Source organism: Caretta caretta, chromosome 5, assembly GCF_965140235.1.
Source record: "Caretta caretta isolate rCarCar2 chromosome 5, rCarCar1.hap1, whole genome shotgun sequence".
Lineage (NCBI taxonomy): Eukaryota > Metazoa > Chordata > Testudines > Cheloniidae > Caretta > Caretta caretta.
In genome coordinates, this window is record NC_134210.1 from 108,579,843 (window position 1) to 108,601,714 (window position 21,872).

Here is a 21,872-nt window from a genome sequence, read left to right on the forward strand (position 1 = left end):
TAGATTTCAATGCATCTTTGGCCCCTTCTTTGAATTTGTTATTTTTACTCTGAACTGAAGGGGTGACTGATTATGATCTGAGAAAATTTTCCAGTATATCCCTATGGTGAAATGTTACTTTTTTCCCCTAAGTAAAATGTTCCTGTTTTCTTATTGTGGGACAACTGCTTTCACAGTTACCTAGAAAGTTTGTTTTTAAACAGACATTTGAACTTAGCCCACCCATTTTTTTGTATTTTCTCAAAATCGTGGAAGTGTAACATTTTTCCTGGACCAGGGCACCTATAAGAGTGTTTTCATTCAACTGTGTTTAGAAGTACAAAAGTGCTTTGAGCTGTCACAGCTAAAATCTTTCAGCACTTCATAGAGCTAGATTTTACTGGAGGCAAAGCCCTGCACAAGGTTTTGTGCATGAACTGTACCACCTCAAGAGGCCTGGTAACTCAGGCACACCTCTGAGTCACATTTATTTCTCTGCTTACTCCTTTCTCCCATGGGGATAGTAATTGACTTGTGGCCTAAACCAATCCTGGCCTGTATCAGCCATAAATGTTTACCCATCAACTCCCATGCTATCTCAGCTACTATGGCCAGTATGTGAGATGGTGTGACCAAAGCTCTGCTACTCCCTAGCTGTCATCTCCAGGCAAGGAGTAAGTGGATGGAGCAGTGCCACTTATTTCTGTGCCCCCAGATCCAAGGTCTAGATGGCCTGAGCAGGGCGAGAAGGAGAGTTTTTTTACTCTTAATTCCCTTGCATATGCATGTAGTCTGAGTCACAATGCAGTCCTTAGTGAATCTCTCCCATTTTCAAACATATAGTACAATGGAGAACTGTACTTTCCAAGTTCACTGTCCAAGAGACATATCTTGCAAGTTATGAGGAGTTAACTATTGTATATTTTGAGGACTTAAAAGCTGCATTTGAAGAACATGCTTCTATGACATGTCAGTGACACACATTTCCTGGAAGCTGTGTCTTTATAGGAAGAAGCAAAAGAGTGAACAGGAGGTGGGAAAATGATTGGATCATTTCTATTAAATTCAATTCAATTAAACAAGAACAGGTGCTACATCAAAAGCATGGCAGCACTGATTCAGTTTCTTGCAGTTAATGAGCTTAGTTTTCATCGAGATTTTGAGAAACCCGACCTGGCCATTCATCTGCTGAGCTGTGCTCAAAATGATTTAAATTTGCCATGCAGAAAGAGCCAAAATTAGGAAAAATTGTTTATACAATTTTCCAAAATGCATACATACAAAACAAAGTTATTAACATAATGAAAGAAATGGTTGTAGAATAAATTGTGGACACAGCCTGAAAAACAGATGTAATATTCCCCCCACACACACTTGAAATGTGATAAAACAAGCGATAAGAGCCATATGATCCAATCTTCCCTTACACATTATGTTGAAAGTCAATTCAGAGCAAGGTATACGGAGATCTTTTTGAATTGGATAAAGTATTAGAGCTGCAGCATGCTGTTTGTCCCACTGGTGAGCTCAAGTGAACAAGCCCCTCAAGGCTTCAAATTCTAGATCAAAAGCGGTCATTCATCTAACTGGTTTGGTCTTTGTTCTACAATTGTGTGTGTGTGAGAGAGAGAGATGGGGGGGAAGACATCAATGAGGAAAAGGGAGGTAAGAGGCAGTGCTGTACATTATTTCCATTTATGATTTATACTGTGGTAGCACCCAAAGTCATCAGTAATATAGGCACCCCACTGTGCTTGAACTACACAACTATATAGGAAAAGAGGGTCCCTGCCCTCCAAAGAATTTACATTCTATGAAGCTGAAAACAGAACTTGTGATGCTTTCTCCATCAACTTTGATTATCTTCATCCATTAGCAAAACAATCAACCAACCATAATACCCTGCAGAATTTGCTTAGCTTGGTGAAGAACTTTGGTAGGCATGCAATCTAAGATAGTAAAATGAGAGATGAAATCTCATGTTTTAGGGAATAAAACAGTTGTCCAGGGGTGGAATTAGGAAGTAATTCCCATATTATAAAGATTTGCATAATAGACCAGGTAAATTATTGGGGAGAATGGGCCTCTTTCCTTCAAAGCTTTGAGTATTGGTTAATGATGGTGAAAGAACTCTAGATGAGATGAACCAATAAACTGATCCAGTATGGTGATTTCGTCATTCTTGTGGCAAATCCCACAACTGCTACAGTAGTTTTTTATAGTTTGGGCCAAAAAACTTTGTTCACGGTTTATGTACGTATTATACTCTCTCAAATTCATGTAAACCAGATCATTCTCCCTGCCATGGCCTATTGTTTTTCTAAACAGAGTAAGAATTTTGATGAAGCAAAAGAAACACAAAAGTCCCATTGTGCGTTTTGCTGTAGAAGGTTTCAAAGTAGCAGCCGTGTTAGTCTGTATCTGCAAAAAGAAAAGGAGTACTTGTGGCACCTTAGAGACTAACAAATTTATTTGATCATAAGCTTTCGTGAGCTACAGCTCACTTTATCGAGCTCATGAAAGCTTATGCTCAAATAAATTTGTTAGTCTCTAAGGTGCCACAAGTACTCCTCTTCTTTTTGCTGTAGAAGGTTTTCAAAGATTAGGAAAATTCCTAGAGTGTCCAGTGCCAACCTTTACATTTCCCTTTTCAGTTCACTATTAAAAAAATTAAAACTCATTCCTATAAGTATCATTCAACTTTTTATTCTGAAAAATTGTACCCAGATTTTATTGTTGTCTTGCTATTTGTAATATCTGTCCATTAATAGACCTAAAGTTAAGCTTGCTTCTCATGCTAAATTGGTTTTGTATTCTGCACAGAGAAATTCAAAAGACAGAAATAAAATCTCATCCTATGAGGACGGTTCTCGTGTCTATCTGTTGTGATTTAGCTGGCTGTTCCCTTGATTTTCTGTGTTAGTTTAATTACATAAAAGAAATACCCTAATCCCTCAGCAACTTCACAAAGTAGTAATTACTGATACAAAAAGCATTGCAATGGACCCAGGGCCACCTTGGATTTCACAGTTTTCATTATAGTACACACCATAGCCAAGGTATCAGTGACAGTGGGGTTAGCCTGTTGCATCACCGTTGAAATGGTTGTAGCAAGCTACTAATGTGCACACAGCTATGTGAAGTTGTTCCAGAAATTTCCTCCTTACAGAGTCCAGTTACCCTCAAACTCACACTGATTGACCATGGAAACTATCCCACAAATAGGAATTTCTCCCCTCAAAATCTATGGTAATAAGAAATGGGGAAAAAATAAAGTAGATTCTCAGATACTTCTTAAAGTGATCCCTCATATCTTGATGGCCTAAAAAAAGCCTGAACTTTCATGATGCCTTTGTGAATTTTTAAAATTATTTATCTTGAACTCAGTGGAAGGTTTTATTTTTATTTTTCACATCTCCATTTTATATATTTTCCATTTTGAATTTCAACTCTAATAAGCTGTCTTCCAAATCTACTTATGACTGGACTTGGATGACACATTTTAAAAGTTTTTCCACATCTTAATACAATCTGTACCTCAGTCTTTATCCATGCAGTTTTTACTCTTCCTATTTGATTTCTGCATTTTTCTTCTTCTCAGAAGTATATAAACCACTTGTATCTCAGATATGGTATTCAGAAATAGTAACTAGGCTGATTATAGGTTTAAAGTTTTCTTCTTTGCCCTTCACCTTCTTTTAAAGAATTTTCCTCATAGTTTAAAATCTGCCCTTTAAAGTTACTCTCTCCCAGACGTTTTCAAGTAGAAAAAAAAAATACATGTAGTGCCCCCTCTCCAGCCGTTTACCTTCTTTAATGCCAATCAGTTTACAGGTTTTGATGGACTGGTCTGGGTTCTTCTGGATCCCGCCACCTACTCAGCAGGGTGTATCTTCTTTATTTTTTCCTATGAATTTATTTGGCGGTGCCTCCACACCCCTCGCTCCTTCCTGGCAGGGCCACCAGTGCAGCTTGGGAGGAAAATTCTAACCACAGGGTAATCCCCACGTATTTGCCAGATAATTGGAGACTTTCAAGAAATAACACAAACAAACACAATAATTATATTAAACAGGAGACAAATGTAACATAACAGGGTAAAACACTATGTTTAGGTTCACCGGTGCCCACACTGCTAATACCTGTGGACTTTCCCCAGTCACGTGACGTGATGTAGCAAAAGTAAGATCAGTGTCCCATTGGTACGCACAGTTTTTTGGGCTCTTGATGACTTATGACCACAAAATTCTTCTCTGCAGTGGTTTAGCAGTGTGGCTGACTGTGTTCAGTACAGCCCAAAGAACTCACCAGTGGGAGAAGGTGGTAAATCCCTCCACAGGTTTAATATGCAGCAGGTTATAAAATCCCCAAACCCTTACTCCCTGGCTTGAGGACACAGTTCAGGGAGTAGGCAGGGCTGGCCTTACCATGAGGCAAACTGAGGTGGCCTCCTAAGGTGCCAGACTGTGTGTGTGGCGAGGGGGGGGGGGGGGCACTAGGACCCAGAGTGTAGAAAATTGTGTCTGCTGCTGGTGCATATGTATTCTCTCTGCTCTAGAACCACAGAGACGGTGGAGTGCTGTGCTGGAGGAAGGAGGGCACAAGAGACATAACAGGCAGGCAGGAGAAAAGGTGAGAGGGAAATAACAGAAAGCAGCAGGAGCTGCAGGGAGAGAGAGGAGGAGGAGCCTCTGATGTACCTCTCTAGCATCCCCAGGAGCCTGGACTGATTAACACCAGCTTCTCGGGGAGCTTCCTGTTTCCTGCTGCTTCCCTGAACTCACTTGAGGAGAACAGGCAGTCAACTGAAGTAGTAGGAGCCAGTTAGGCCCTTAACATGCTGATATCTACCCTCACTCAGGCCCTGCTACCAGCCTGCTTATTTGTCCCCTTCAACTGCCCACTATAGGTGGCACAGAACAGCAGTCATGAGAGAAAGAAGAAAACACCATTCTGGGCAGCATTCAGAAAAAAAAAGAAAGAAAAGCTTCCTTTGCTATTTAAGCAGGAAGGAGCTCACCTGAGATACATAGACACAGATATTCACGGTCAGCCTTCTGGCTCCAGTAAGGATGTGCTGGATCTTCCAGTTAGTCAGAGTGCAGGTGACCTGGCAGCTACTGCAGCATCCATATTTCCATCTCAACGGGATGTAACCATGCACATTCCTGAAGAAAAGTGTAGATCAGAGTATGGTAGAGGCACAAGAAACAGCTGCTGCTGAGTTTAGTTCCTTAAGTCTAAGTGATCCAGGACTGTGGACCCACTTGAGCAGTAGCCTGAGAGACTTCCTTGTACCGCATGGGCCACAGCAAGTGAAAAAATTCATATTCCCCAAAGACAATGAAAATAGAAATTTCCATCCAACACATTAGTGGCGTGAAATCCCCAATGGTGACAAAGTGGAGAGGCCAAACACGCAGAATACTGCACACTGTTTTTTGTTGCAAACTCTTCCAGTCTAATATTCCAGCCACACTGTGTTCTACAGGAACAAAGGACTGGAAAAATCTGGTTAGAAATCTGGCATGCCGTGAGAAGGCAGCAAATCACCAGAGAGCATTCCATAGATGGAAAGAGGTTGAGATGAGACTAAGGTTAGAGGCCACCATAGATGATCAGCATCAAGAGAAGATTGCATCAGAGTCTCTTTATTGGCAAAATGTTCTGAAAAGGCTCATTGCCATTGTGAGAACGCTTGCTACCCGAAACCTAACACTGCATGGCACTTCAGATCAGCTGTATGTACCAAACAATGGAAACTTCCTTAAAATTGTGGAACTGATGGCTGAGTTTGATGCTGTACTCCAGGAGCATCTAAGAAGAATCACCACCCAAGAAATATACACACACCATTACCTTGGAAAAACAATTCAAAATGAGATCATACAGTTACTGGCAACAAAAGTGAAACAGAAGATTGATTTTAATGGTGCACTTTGTGACAACAGAACCTAGTGAATGGTGACTGTCAGAGAACATTTTCTAGAATTTATTGACTTTGATGATACTACAGGAGCTAGTATGACAAATGCGCTTCTTAAAAAGCTGGAAGACACAGGAATTGTGATCGCTGACATAAGAGATCAGGGCTACGAAAATGGTGCAAACATGAGAAGAAAGAACAGAGGAATGGAGACACGGATCTGAGAGTTAAACCCTCAAGCTTTTTTTGCCCCATGCAGTTCTCATTCATTGAACTTGGTGGCCAGTGATGCAGCATCAGCTTCTAGTGAGGCTGCTGAATTTTGTAATGTAATTCAAAGCATTTATGCATTTTTGTCTGCATCAACTCATTGATGGCAAATTGTGAAGCAACATCTGGGAACATCCTCTCTGACACTGAAACCACTGAGTGCAGTGGTTTGAGCACTGGCCTGCTAAACCCAGGGTTGTGAGTTCAATCCTTGAGGGGACCATTTAGGGATCTGGGGCAAAAATTGGGGATTGGTCCTGCTTTGAGCAGGGGTTGGACTAGATGACCTCCTGAGGTCCCTTCCAACCTTGATATTCTATGATGGGAAAGTCAAGTGGAGGCAATAAAGCCTAACACACACCAAACTGGGAAGATAGATGATGCCATAGAAGATAGAAAATGTTATGACAGGAACTATCCGTGGGAGAACAGTGGCAGAGGGAAATGGGAGCACCAGAAACATACATAACTTCAAATTTGTGTGGCTTAGTGTTGTGGCATGACATACTGTTTGAAATAAATGTTGTAAACAAGAGACTCTACGGTGTTGACCTTGATATATCTGGAGCAATGGAACAACTGGACAAAGCAAAGTCATACCTACAGTCTTACCAGTGAGATGAGGGGTTTCAAAACGTTTTGAAGAGTGCACAGAAGTTGGCAGAGGAACTTCACACTGAAGCTATTTTCCCACCCATTCAAGAATACAAGAGTCACTGAAGAAGACAAACTTTAGATCACAAGGCATGGGATAATCCCATAAGAGACCCCAAACAACAATTCAAAGTTGAATTCTTTAACCAGGTGCTAGATTGTGCAATACAGTCAGTTGAAAAGTGTTTCATGCAGCTCAAGGAACACAGCATTATATTTGGAATGTTGTATGATATTCCAAAACTCCTTACTATACCTGAAGAAGACATACACCAGCAATGCAAGGCACTAGAGATAGTGTTGACACATGACAACATGCGCGATATTGATGTGAGTGATTTAGGTGATGAACTGAAAGCCCTTTCAAAGATACATTTCAGCAGGATCAACTCCAAAGGCTGTTCTGGAATATATGTGCACAAATAGGAGGACCACCCTCTTTCCAAATGCTTTTGTTGCGCTGTGCATACTTCTAACACTTCCTGTAACAGTTGCCAGTGGAAAACCTAGCTTCTCCAAGCTGAAGTTAATAAAACCACGTCTATGCTCCACAATGACACAGGAGAGGCTGGTCGGCCTTGCAACCATCTCAATAGAGCCCAGACTGTGGACCTTCAGGAAGCAGTTCAAATCTTTGCAACTAAGAAGGCAGGGAAAGCACCACTTTGATTATTCAAACAGAGAAAAATGCCAGTGTTTACTATGCAGAAAAGAAAAGTTAAGTTTGCTGTTCAGTCATTTGAATGTTAAGTGTTATTTAAAATTTTTGAACAAGGCATTTAAAGTGGTTAGTTGTCCTTTATTTGGGTAGATAGCAGAGAAGTACCATGAGAGGAGAAGAACAGGAAGAAGGGAGAATTGAGACCTTTCAAAGTTTTGGCCCAAGCAAGGGGGCATGGGGACTTCATTTGAGCTCCCTGCCACAGGTGCCAAAATGTTGTGGGCCAGCCCTGGGAGTATGGGGTCCCCAAAACAAATTCCCTGACTGACTAACTAAAATATGGTGCACTCACAAACTCCATGAATGATCCTCAGGTTCAGAGAGGACTCTGGACTCCTCAGTGACTACAGAGGGGTTGATCTCTGCTGGCAGGGATCCTCTTCAGGCAGGAATCAGGCTGCTTTGGTCCCAGGATTTCCCCTCACCACAAAGTGGTGCAGGGCTCAAGGTGCAGATTACACAACTGTACTAAAATCTAAACTGCTGTCTCCTAGCCCAACGTCCAGAAACACACAAAACATACACACAGCAGGCAGTAGCCCTGAACTAGCAGACAAAGCAGAGCGGACCATATGGTGACTGGTCTCACCTAGGGAACTGGAGGGCAAACTCAGCCTGGCTGAGGAAGTTTCCCAGCAAAACTCTACAAACTGGGAGTCATCAGTGGAGAGGGAAAAGCCCAGCTGAGGTATCTTGCTTTCAGGTCCCTAGAGATCAGTTCTCGGGGGAACCCTGCATGCAGGACTGGAACTTACCAGCTCCCCACATGGCCAGTCAGGCCCTTGCTCTGGCTGGCTCCAGACTGACTCAAAAATGGCTTCTCCCCTTTCCTGAACTCCCTGGGAAGGGTATCTCACTCCTTATAGGTTGCCAGGCAGACTCTGAGTTTGCCTTGGCTCCCCCTCCCTATCAGGGACACTGTGCCTCTCCCTGAGCTGCCAGCAGACAGAGCCCCAGGAATCTAGGTAATCTCCTTGGGGGTTACATACAGTATCATTCAACAATTTCTGATTACAATGATTGTTCTACTGAATGTTGTCTCAAAGTGCCAAACTTTTCCAACTCATAGACTTTCAGGTCAGAAGGGGTCATCATGATCATCTAGTCTGATCTCCTGCACATTGTAGGCCACAGAATGTCACCCAGCCACCTAAGTTAGACCACTAACCTCTGGCTGAGTTACTGAAGTCCTCAAATCATGACTTAAAGAATTCAAGTTACAAAACATCCACCATTTACACTAGTTTAAACCTGCAAGTGACCCAAGACTCATGCTGCAGAGGATGGCACAACCTCCCCCACACACAAGTACTCTGCCAATCTGACCCAGGGGAAAATTCCTTCCTGACCCCAAATATCAGTTAGATCCTGACTATGTGAGCATGACCCACCTGCCAGAGACCTGGAAAAGAATTCTCTGTAGTAACTCAGAGCCTTCCCCATATAGTTCCCCACACCTTCTGGTGGAGGTACTTGCTGCTAGCAGTCACAGATCGGCTACATGCCATTGAAGGCAGTCTCATCATACCATCCCCTCCATAAACTTACCAAGCTCAATCTTGAAGCTGGTTAGGTTTTTTGCCCCCACTTCTCCCCTTAATTTTCAATAAACATTTCTTCCTGTCACTGCTTTCCACCTAGCCAATGTTTGCTTCCTCTCTCTTTCCAATGGTGGCTGTCTGGCATTAGGCACTCGAGGAGAAATCCTGGCCCCACTGAAATCAGTGGGAGTTTTGCCACTGATTTCAGAGGGGCCAGCATTTCACCTTTTTAGTCTGCAAACCTCATTGGCTTCACATGTACTTACAACAAGGAAGTTGGAAAATGCCCCAGTGAGTTCACTCTTTGCTGAATTTCCCATGGTCCTCATGAAGTCTCTTCAGGAATGTTTATTTCTTAGCATGGAACACTGAAGCAGCTTAAACTCCCCCCAATCCAGTGTACTGATTCTTAATGTGTAAGGTGAAAAATATCTACTTGTGAGTAGCTGGCATATAGGGGTAAGTATATTTCACCTGAGAATCATTGTCTTAGGGCTCCAAGAGCTTCAGTGCTGAAACCTACACTGCTTCTGACCATTTTCCTTCTTTCCATTCCCTCACATTGTCTTTCTCCTTGTAGCTTGTTCTCTTACTTCCTGCTTCCCTTGTGTAGTCCTCCCCTCCCCATCTTATAGCTTCATCTTCTTCTTTTTGTCATCCTCAGAAGAGTAGGGTAATGAAACCGCTCCCCATGACATATTGCCAACTCTGTTAACAGAAAGTGCTCTCCTCACCACCACAGCATTGTACATTGTTACTTTTCCTACTTATCCAGCCTAGTCTCTTATTGCCTTCTCTTCATCTACCCCCTCTGCTCTGCCAACGATGTCCCATTTACCTACTTTCCATTTCAACTGTATCCATGCTTCTCCCCTCACCCTCATTCTGGCCTTTATACAAGGAGTTTCCTCTCAACTGATTGACAAAGCCTCCCTTCATTTAATTTACTCCTTAAGATCCACTTCTGCCATGACACAATCAAGCTAATGTTTGTGTAACTGTGTTGGTGATGGGAGGCAGAGAGGGTGGGGGGAAGAGCGAGCGTGCATGCACGGAGGAGTAAAATATATTTTATTGGACCAACTTCTTCTTATGGGAGACAAGCTTTCAAGCTTACACAGAGATCTTCAGCCTTACCTAAGCCTTGAAAGCTTGTCTCATGTCAGAAGAAGTTTGTCCAATAAAAGATAGAGAGAGGGTAAGAAAGGTACTTAGTAACCAACTAAGACATTCCAGGCAGAAGTGGTGGAGGAAGACTTTAGGCAGAAACTATATGATACCTTGTTCAGAGTTGGATAAGCAGGAAGTTGTTTTCAGAGCCTGTCAACAATTCCATTGATCCTACCTACTTATACTCTTATGTGCCCATTGATGGAGCTCTATTAGCTACAGACATATATGCAGATACACCTCTTTCACTCCTGTACCAAGAGGCTGAGCAGCTTTAGGAATAACACTGTTTCCCTTATTCTAATAAAATTCCTCATTCAGTGTTAAAAGAAAGGTTTCAGAGTGGTAGTCGTGTTAGTCTGTATCAGCAAAAATAATGAGGAGTCTTTGTGGCACCTTAAAGACTAACAAATTTATTTGGGCGTAAGCTTTCATGGGTTAGAACCCGCTTCATCCGATGCATGGAGTGAAAATACAGGAGCAGGTATAAATACATGAAAGGATGGGGGTTGCTTTACCAAGTGTGAGGGTCAGCCTAATGAGATAAATCAATTAACAGCAGGATACCAAGGGAGAAAAAATAACTTTTGAAGTGGTAAGAGAGTGGCCCATTACAGACAGTTGACAAGAAGATGAGAGGAACAGTAGGGAGAAATTAGTATTGGGGAAATTAAGTTTAGGTTTTGTAATGACCCAACCACTCCCAGTCTCTATTCAGGCCCAATCTGATAGTATCCAGTTTGTAAATTAATTCCAGTTCTGCAGCTTCATGTTGAAGACTATTTTGAAGTTCTTTTGTTGAAGAATTGCCACTTTTAGGTCTGTTATTGAGAGACCAGAGAGATTGAAGTGTTCTCCTACTGGTTTTTGAACGTTATGATTCGTGATGTCAGATTTGTGTCCATTTATTCTTTTGCGTAGAGACTGTCCGGTTGGCCAATGTACATGGCAGAGGAGCATTGCTGGCATATATCGCATTGGTAGATGTGCAGGTGAACGAGCCCTTGATGGTGTGGCTGATGTGGTTAGGTCCTATGATGGTGTCCCTTGAGTAGATATGTGGACAGAGTTGGCACCGGGGTTTGTAGCAGAGTTTGGTTCCTGGGTTGGTGTTTTTGTTGTGTGGTGTGTAGTTGCTGGTGAATATTTGCTTCAGGTTGGCAGGCTGTCTGTAAGCGAGGACTGGTTTGTCTCCCAAGGTCTGTGAGAGTGAGGAATCGTCCTTCAAGATAGGTTGTAGATCCTTGATGATGCGCTGGAAAGGTTTTAGTTGGGGGCTGTTGGTGATAGCGAGTGGCATTCTGTTACTTTCTCTGTTGGGTCTGTCTTTTAGTAGGTGATTTCTCAGTACGCTTCTGGCTCTGTCAGTCTGTTTCTTCACTTCACCAGGTGGGTATTGCAGTTTTAAGAATGCTTGATAGAGATTCTGTAGGTGTTTGTCTCTGTCTGAGGGATTGGAGCAAATGTAGTTGTATCTTAGAGCTTGGCTGTAGACCATAGATTGTGTGATGTGGTCTGGATGAAAGCTGGAGGTATGTAGGTAAGTATAGCGGTCAGTAGGTTTCCGGTATAGGGTGGTGTTTATGTGACCATCGCTTATTAACACTGTAGTGTCTAGGAAGTGCCTGGACCAGTCCACCCAAGAGGTCCACTTCCTAGACACTACAGTGCTAATAAGCGATGGTCACAGCCACTGTCCCCAAAATTACAAGGCCAGATTCTACTCCACCCAGATTTATGCATCTGATGAAGTGGGTACTAACCCACAAAAGCTTATGCCCAAATAAATTTGTTAGTCTTTAAGGTGCTACAAGGACTCCTCATTATTTTTGTTAAAAGAAAATCATCTTTGCTATTTTCTTGTGACAGCTCCTACTTCAGCTCCCCTGTGGTATCCAGGGGACTCCATGTAGATAATCTCCCTCTTAGTAGGTTTTTCAGGGAGCTGGTCACTCTTTCCCCCAAATTTCAAAAAGGTCTCCATGAGGCCAGGTTTGCTTCCTTCAACAGGGTTGCAAAAACTAGGAAACAGTCTCAGTCCACCTGCCAGAACCACTTACCAGGGTTAGGGGACATGCTTTAATCCTTTTTGGGAACCCTCACTGTTCTAGAGTTATAATTCTCACTCTGACCCTGATTCCTCTTGATATGTTGGTCAAATCCCCTAAACTTTCAGCCTGTAACAAGAGGATAATTTGTCTCTCCAGAGCATGGCAATAATAAAAGACTTAAGTGATTGCAAATAAGTAAGAAGATGGAAAGCACTGCATAACAATAAGATATACTTTATGCAAGTAGAGATCATTACTGAAAGTTTTAGACAGTTACTTTGGATATATAGTATTTTAAATTGGATAAATAAAATATGAAATTGTGGAAATTTCCACCACGAGAATCATGAAGTTTTGGCAGAGCAGTCAGCGTAGCTCAAGAATATACAATAGTGATAATATTTTAAGTAATCAGAAATAAAATGACAACGAGTTTACTTAAACAGAGCTGAGGATACAGTGAATGAGTCATGGCTAAACAAAGCATTTTTAATGTAAGCAGTCAAAATAACAGTGTACAACTACTGTGTGTTAAATCTACAGCTTGTTCAGCATTTAAACTAAATGGTCTATAAGAGAATCAGTTGAAAGTGTAATCATTTGTCAGCTACTGCTGTGTTTATCAAATCTATCTTCTTGTCGTGATAATTGCTTTAGCTTCAACCTAAACAGAGCATGTACCATAAACTTCTTCTAAATTATTATAGCTAAAGATGATGGAGCAATACTATTGAAACAGTTTATTATTTTTCCTGTCCATTTGGTGCTTAACTTAGTTCAGATTGATTGTTTACGGCATTAATTTTAGCATCCATCTCTGGAAATCAGTATTCCTTTTCATGCAATTAAAAAGAAAAAAAAAGTATTACAGTGAATGATTTTTGTCTCCATAATATGAAGTATGCCTTCAGTACACACAGTTAACTGTTGTGAGCCTTCTCTGCACAGGAATTACTTTGTTCCAAGCCTACCCTAGATATGCAGAGGCTAGTTTCTAGGAGGAGAGCCAGTCAATAGTTACACAAATAAAAACTTACCAGCAGATAGCTTCAGCGTGGTTCCTTGCCCAACAACCAGCACAGTAACAGGAGTGGCTCTGTTTTAAAACACTTGTCTTAAGCTGTATGGATTGGTATATTTTTATAGTTCTATGAGACATATCCCCAGTTAGTATAAATTTGACTTCTGTGGATATATAAGGTTTACACAAGCTGAGGATCTGACTATTGATTTAAATAATAGAACACAAAACAGCCACTGTCCCCTAAATTACAAGGCCAGATTCTACTCCACCCAGATTTATGCACAGATAGCTCACCCACTCCTACACACCTTTTGAGGCTTCTTCTTGCACCTGGGATCCATGCTGGAAGAAAAGGTGGAGACAGGGTAGGCCACAGGGCAGAGTAATCATCTCCCTGTGGAGAATCCCAGAAACAATAATACATTTTAGGGTTATATGAAACTCCCTCTGGGGTTCCCTGGGTCTGCTGCAGCCAAGGCCATACCCTGTTAGCACAGTTCTGATGGAGCTGGGAACTGCACTGCTAGGGAGCCAAGGGGAGCCACCTTGCAGAGGGACAAATGCCTCAAAGCATATGGCCTGGAAACTACTGTAATACAAATACTTAATAAGAGATGCGTCTGAACCACAAAGTTCAGTTCTAGAGACAAGCTTCCCCAAAGCTGGGTCTGAGTTTTAGATTTAGGGTCATCCCTAATTTTAATTATTTGTGCCAAGCCCCCATAGTTTGAGGTGGACAGAGGCTTTAGAAATAACACAGCTAAGAAAATTGGATTTCCTGTTCAAAGTTTAAGAATCCTCACCCTTGGTGAAAAACAACATAAAAGATTTTTCAGTTTTGTCTCCAGTTCCTCATAGTTTTACACAAAAGCAAATAGAATTTTTAAGCCCCAGATTACTATTTCACAAATGGAAAATAGTATTTTGCTAAAATATTTTTAGTGAAATTGCAAAATTGGTCTCGGTGATACATTTGCTCATGGTGAAATCGTCCCATATTTGCAGTGATAAACTGTGTGGCTTGGAATAAATGGTAAAGTTCCTCCTTGCAAGAAATAAATGAAATCGTCAAGAGTATTTAAAATAAATGAAAATTAGCAGTTTTGAACACCTCTACGCTGGACTTCAGACTGAATTTTACCTTGTAATTACAGCAGCATTTTACTTCCTAGCTTGTAAAGACAGGAGGCAGATGTGTCAAACAGTGCTGTTGTTGGGGAGACAGTATATGTTGGGCTATAGAGAATGCTACAAACAGGCAAAGAGCAGATTGGTATATTCCCTCCCATTTTCAAAGTTGTCCGAGCAGGAGAATGGGTGCTAGCTCTCTTGGGTTCTATTCCCTGTTCTGTCATCATTCTATTCTTTATGTCTGTGATACCCAAACTTTTTAGCACTGTGGATCCCTCACAGAAGTTTTAATACTTGGTGGCTCCCCACAACCCAATGAATTTTTATTTTTTTTTTATTTTATTTATTTATTTATTTTATTTTTTATTTTTATTTTTTATTTATCATTTTTATTTTCTGACTCAGAACACTAGTTTCAAGAGGGACACTACATTTCAGACAGTGTGATTTTATTCAACTACATAACATTTCAATAATCTGATCTGATCCAGGTGTTTACAACTCTAATTTGAAAATATGGAGTTTTGATCGTATTCAAACATAGTTTAAGATTTTTAGTGAGAAGAAAGATTTTTTTTAATAGACTCAACTACAGTACCTACTTTTACAAATCTTGCGTAACACAGAAGCTTAACCATGTGGGCCATGTCTGTGAATTCATCAAGTTGTAGTGCAGAATATAGACCCCAGATCTACCAACTAGTCCTGGATGTTTTCTGCAAGATCACACATGGGTTGATGGTCGATATGATGCCATGGCTTTTTGTTTCCCAGTCTTAATTCTACATGAACATTGATGCAGAAACTAAGAAGAGTCTAGCCAATGGTGTGTGCTTGTTTGCATTTTGCAAGACCACAACATAGACTGCTTCTCGGACCTTTTTGAGGAACAGTTACTGTTTTAGACATCACCCTACTCCCACTTTAATCCTTCTTGTTTCTGAAAGAGGGGGTGGGAAGGGGGAAATCACAGCTCTTGTTTATGAATCTCAAGTGTTTTGTTTCTAAATGTGTTCGGAGTATCCCTGGCTTCATATATTTCACTAACACTTGAAAACAAATGACACATTGTGACTGTGGACTTTCTGCAGTAATATCAAGACACAAAAATCCAACAGTTGAGCATTTTCTACTCCTAGGTGTAGTGCTCAATAAAAGTCATTCCACTATAAAGGTAAGACACATTTGCCTCTTCCTCAGCCTTCTTCCTCTATCTGCTAGTGCTATAGTCACTGCAACTGCCAGCCTGGTAGCACTGGGCACCTGTGTGTGCCTTCTGCTTCTGCAGGGCGTTTTCAGCTGAGAGACTTCCTGCTGAGGGCTTCTCTCTGCTGAAGGCACCCTCCTGGAGTAGAGGGCACAAAGAAGCTCTAAGCCTGGCAACAGCAGATGACACCGACACATAGATAATACCGAGGTTATTTTAAAGCCTCGTTTAACAGTCTCTTAATTGGGGGGGTGGAAACTGGCATATCAGTCCGTGAAGCACTGCTTTTCGCTTTTGGACAAGAGACTTAACCATTTAAGACTTGATCAAACTCCCATTAAAGTCGGTGGGAGCTTTTCATTCAGTGAGAATTGGATCAGGCCCTCCATGCCTTCATTAACTTATATATAGCAATTCTTAAGTACATTAAGAAGAGCTGAGTAATTACCATTTGCAAAGTTCTTGGATGATGAAAGACTCCATTTAACTGCAAAGCATTATAAAAAAAACAAACCCACTTTATTTCAGTGTTACCATTTCCATGCAACTTCCTCTAGCATTTAAAGGTCCAGCGTTGCAAACTTATGAATGCTAATTAACTCCAAATCTAAGTGGGGATATAAAATAAATCACACTGAATGGAGAAGGACCAAGGGACAATGAATCTAAAAAGAATCGTGAAACCCAGCAGAGACCCTGATGTTTCTTCTGTGAAAAAAAAACAGATTGAAAGAGGGAAACAGATCCAAAGGCACCTTTTTCTGCCTTGGACTCTAGTAAGTCTCTACAGTTAAGACAGAAAACCATGATACTGACATTCCAACTACCCTCTGCGCACACAGCACATAATACCACCAGGTTTCAAGGTCCTGTATCTCCTAAATGAGCTTTTACATGGAGAAGTGCCGCAGAGTCAAATTGGACGACAAGCAGAAAGAGGCAGCCAAAAAGGGGCAGAATTAATGGTACAGCTGCCGCTGAAGTAAATATAGTAACAGAGATTATATTGATGATGACACTAGTAATTTATTTAGTAGACAAAATTTAGACTGTGATATGTCTGTCTTTATCACATCATCCACTAGCAAAATGTTGCCCTAGGCATTGAGCAAGACGTTAGTAATTTTAGCTTGTTTGCTTGTGATTCAGCTCCATTCATAGCCATGGTTCATTTAAATGCTGTATACATCTATCATTGTTTTAGCTTCGTTTTCAGCCAGTCTGTGGGTATAATCCAGAGAAGAAAGTTGAGGAGGCCTTATAGATACCCTACCCAAAATGGCAAAGGCTTCATATACTTTCCCTCATGCCATGTGGCTTTCCCCATTAAGTGAGGTTGTGCTGTAAAACACCCCTTTGTTAAAGCTGATAAATCCTATGAGGCCTGCAACTAGCACCTGAGAATCTATACAATGATGCTTCATAATACGTTTAGTAGCTGGCTTGCAACTGTTTAGGCTTGGATAGCAGGGGCACAATTTTTGGCCAGTCTCCCCATAATATTCACCAACCCACACAATGACTATTTATTTATTTTATAGTAATGCCAGCAATATGCTATGTACTTTCCAGATGTAATACAAGCGATGGTCCCTGCCCCAGTGAGCTCACAGTCAAAAGGCAGGCGAATAGGGTTAGGCAGAGGTCAGAGGGATTTTTCTATACATACCAAATAGATTAATTATTGGCAGCACAACAGAATTGGGTATGAAATATTTCCACATACAAATAAAATGGAGAGGCAATCATTTTTAACCATAACCTAGGTTATGTTCCTGGGTCATCAGTCTCTTTATTAGAAAATCCTTTATATATGGATTCACTGTTTGTCTGAATTCAATGCTAACGCTCTCAGATCAAGATGGGGTGTAAATTACTTATATTCACTTAAAAATATGCCATATTGACTTTAAATTAAAGCAAACTGAATAGAAAATAATATGGTCTCAGGAGTTAAAATATAACTGCAAATAAATAGAGCTAGTTTCAAGAGAGAATTTTGGACAATTTCCTGACAGAATTTTTCATTTAAAAAAAAAAAAGACTTTTCATTAAAAGGTGTCCGCTTTCTCTTGAACACTTTTGGTTTTTATTCCCGCCCCCTCCCGTATGAGAGAGTAAGGGAGCTGCACTGCAGAAGACCTGAAATGTGGCACGGACTTGCTAAATGACCCTACCAGAGATACCTGATGCAGGAAAGAAACCTTAAGCAGCTTATTCCTTATAAGAGAGAGCTGAAGCAGTTCCTGGAGGTGGGGGTGGGAGGAGGCGGAGAATGGGGATGGACACTCAGAAGTTGCAAGTTTGTCAGGTTGGGCAGGTCAGCAGTATGCCAATGAGAGAGAGATTGTGTAGGAACCTTTTTTCAGAGTCTGAGTGAACAAGTAAGACTACGCCCTGCGACAGATTTTTGGGACACTGAGTGATGGTGGAATTACCCTTTTTAACTTTGTTTGGGGACCCTTTCCCCCAGAAAGGAACCTGCACAGGCTGTGTGTTAAGGAGACAAAACTTCCATGAAAGTTTCTTGGACTTTTATTAAAGGAAACCATCTGCCCAGATCCCTCCAGGAAGAGAGATGGTGACACCCCAGGTGGGACTTAAGCCTCTTCTCCTCAAAGAGATACTATGCCGGAAATTTTATGATTCGTGATACAGCAGCAAAAGGCCAAGAAGGAGAAAAATTATCAGTTCCAGGAGGTCTTACTAGACACCCAGGAGTGCATGCAGGAGGCCCAGTTGGCCAAACAGGAATGGAATCAGCAGTTCCAGGCTGATGGGGACAGGTTGCTTGCACAAGGTTCACGGAGTGCTCCTACATCCATGTTCCCTGCTGAGGTTCTCCCAGGGCCCACCCTAACCAATTTGAATGGCACTGAAGCCTTTCTGATAAGATTTGAGAGGGTGGCAACCATAACCAGCTGGGAGAGGAGCTCCTGAACCACCCATCCTACCCCTTCTCTATCCAGGGAGACCCAGGCTGCTTACAGAGTCCTAAATGCAGATGAAGCCCAGTCCTACTCCATCTTGAAGGCTGCCATATTGAATTGGCTTGGACCCTCCACCAATGTCTATAGTAGGAAGTTCTGCAGGGAACCAAAGGGGGTAACCTATGGGTCATCCAATGGCTCTGCGATTTGGACATTTGCTGGCTGACCCTTGAAACTAAGACTCTGGGCAACCACATTGATAGCATATTTTGGATCAGTACTTACTTTTCCCTGTAGAGGTGCAAACCTGTTCAGTCACAGAGATGGAAAGATTTTGGAAGGCAGAGTCCTAAGGCATTGGGAGAGTCTCCTGTTGGTAATTTGAGGTTCATTGGACCCATGCTGGGTTTCAGCACCCCCAGAACATGCACTCTTGCGGTACACACAGCAGTTTCAGCTGGGACCCAAAACCAGGTTGAGGAGAAGCTTGCCTTTAGAGGCATTCACCTTTGTGCAGACTTAAGGGAGCCAAACAAAAGATATTGTGATTGACAGCCTCTTCCTCACATAGAAGAAGTATTTGCAGAACTCCATGGAGCAAAGATGTTTTCTACTCTTGATTTGCAGAGCGCATACCACCAGGTTATGTTGCATGAAGATAGCAGAGACCTCACAGCATTTATTACACATGAGGGACTATTCCATTTTAAATGTGTTCTATACGGTCTCGCATCAGCCCCAAGTACCTTCCAAAAAAATGATGTAATTGATTTTGAAGAATCAACATGGAGTTCAGTGCTATCTGGATGATATTATCATGTTTGGAAATACTTTGGAGGAGCATGATAATTACCTGCAGTCTGTACTAAACTGCATCAGCAAAGGAGGCCTGATCCAGCTCATATCCTGGCAATTTCAAATGCTCCTTCTCCAACAGATTTGCAAACCTTATGTTCCTTCTTGGGTCTTACCTCCTGGTATGCAAAATTGATTCCCAATTATGCTTCTGTCATTGAACCATTACGAGAATTACTACAGAGAAGTTCAACCTTAGTGTGGACAATGGATGCAGAAGCTAGTTTTGAAACGGTGAAAGACTTGATTGTACATAGTCCAGTACTTGCACTATTCAGTCCTGCATTGCCCACAATTGTAACTATTGATACTTCTGATTATGGACTTGGGGGTGTCCTCACACAGCGTCATGAGGACAACACAGAGAGGACTGTTGCATTTGCTTCAAGAACACTCAGTACTGCTGAGAGAAAATACTCGACAGTCGAAAAAGAAGCACTTGCTTGTGTCTGGGCTACTGAAAAATGATGAAAGATTCTCCAGATGAAAGATTCAAATGCCCATGTTATCTGTTGGTATTTCACCTTATGGGCCTTCTGTTTTCATCTAGAAACTAGTCCTGTGGGGCCGCATGTTCAAGTTGTGCACAGACTACAGCCCTTTGACGACGTTGCTCACGACGAAAGGACAGGGAAGAGCAGAATATCGTATTGCTAGATGGTCTGCACAACTACTCTCTTCAATTATGAACTGTAATATAAGCCTGGAAACCAAAATATGGTAGCTGATTGCCTTTCTCGCCTGTCTTTGCCTTCATAAGGTGGTCCACCGGAGGATGAGGATGTAGTAGTTGCGATTACAAGCACTCTTACTGCAGTTACAAGAGAACAATTTCAAGCCGCTTATTCAGCGTGTCCAATTCAACAAAAAGTACGGGAATTTCTGACAAAGATGGCCCAGTAACCCTAAAAACCTTGATCCAGTTTTGCTGCCTTATTTTGGGGTTTGGGATGAACTTTCTTTGCTCAATGGCTGTGTGCTACGAGGTACACACCGGCTACTTGTGCCAGAAGAATTACAGTCACAACTTATACACCTGGCACATGATATTAATCAAGGAATTGTCAGAACCAAACGACGACTATGGGATCTGTATTGGTGGCCGGGGATGGACTCTCAAACTGAAGCACTCAAAATCCTGTGTCACTTGCCAAATCCATGATATGACAGCAGTGACATGTACCCCTCCATTACAGCCTGTTCCTCTTCCTGAATCTGCATGGGAAAAAGTGGTGATTGACATTATAGGACCCTTTGATACTGCTCCAACTGACTGTTATGCCATCAACTTAATAAACTATTTCAATAAATGCCCTGAGGTAGAGTTTACATCGCAAATCTCTTCTGCTACAGTAATTAAGTTCTTCTCTTCAGTTTTTAGCAAGGAAGGTAACCCCAAAGAACTGGTTTCAGATAATGGTAGTCAATTTACTTCCCTGGATTTTGAAACTTTACTAGCAGAGAGGAACATTTTACACAGAAGGTCATCCCGACACTACCCTCAAGCGAATGGGGAAATCAAACGGTTTAACAGAAAGTTTGAAAACGGCTAAACTGGAAGGGCGATTGTGGATAACCTTCACTACTGATTTCTTGCAAGCATACCAGGCTACACGACATGCCGCAACACAAAGATCACCCACAGAGTTACTGCATGGGAAACAGATGAATACTAAACTGAACATTGCTGGATTGTTAAAGGCATGACCTGAGGCCCCAACCGAGGATGATGTGAGAAAAAAACAGTTGAACAGAACCAAGCAAACTATAAGGCTTTCACAGACAAACAGCAGGGTGCTAAGGAACCAAAGTTTCAGTGTGGTTCCTTCGTTAGAATACGAAAACCTGGAATTTTACGCAGAGGGGACCATAAATTTACAACTCCTCTTAAAATCATAGAGAAGAAGGGACCTTACACCTATTGACTTTCTGATGGGCTGGTATGGAATGCTTCTTATCTTGCACCTGCCTATGCACCAAGAGGAGATTATGCCAACACCCAGTCTGCATTGAACGACTTCACTGTAGTATCAATAGAACAAGACATTGCACTGGAACCAGGGCTTGAGAGATGGCCTGTCAGACCCAGATGACCACCTGTCTGGACTAGAGACTATGTTATGTAGTATCTATAGTGTTTTAGTGTGATAATTCTGTCAACAGTATAGTGCCTTGTTTCCTATTTGTTCCTGTGGTTAGAACAACAATGTTTATTGTAATTGAGAGAGTTTCTTAAGAGAGGAGAGAATGTGGTATTTAGATATTGCTTGTAATTATTAGAATTGGGAGCACTGGCTGTTGGAAGTCTGAAAGGAGACAAAACAGGAAGGAGGGGGGAGGAGTTGAAGAGGCTGAAGGAGAGCTACTGAGGGTGCAGCAGCAGCTTGGAAAAGAGGTTTCCACTTTAAAAAAT

General features: G+C 41.7%; 1 long non-coding RNA gene across 1 annotated transcript in view; it reads right to left on the reverse strand.

Moving 5' to 3' along the window:
• Nucleotides 1-13,727, reverse strand: part of LOC142072033 (uncharacterized) — a 51,379-nt gene extending 37,652 nt beyond the window's left edge. The window contains exons 1-3 of the long non-coding RNA XR_012668311.1: nucleotides 13,645-13,727; nucleotides 5,000-5,147; nucleotides 3,788-4,009 (exon numbers count right to left, since the gene is read on the reverse strand). This is a non-coding gene — a long non-coding RNA (uncharacterized LOC142072033). The remainder of the gene's footprint in view (nucleotides 1-3,787; nucleotides 4,010-4,999; nucleotides 5,148-13,644) is intronic.
• Nucleotides 13,728-21,872: the final 8,145 nt, after the last annotated feature.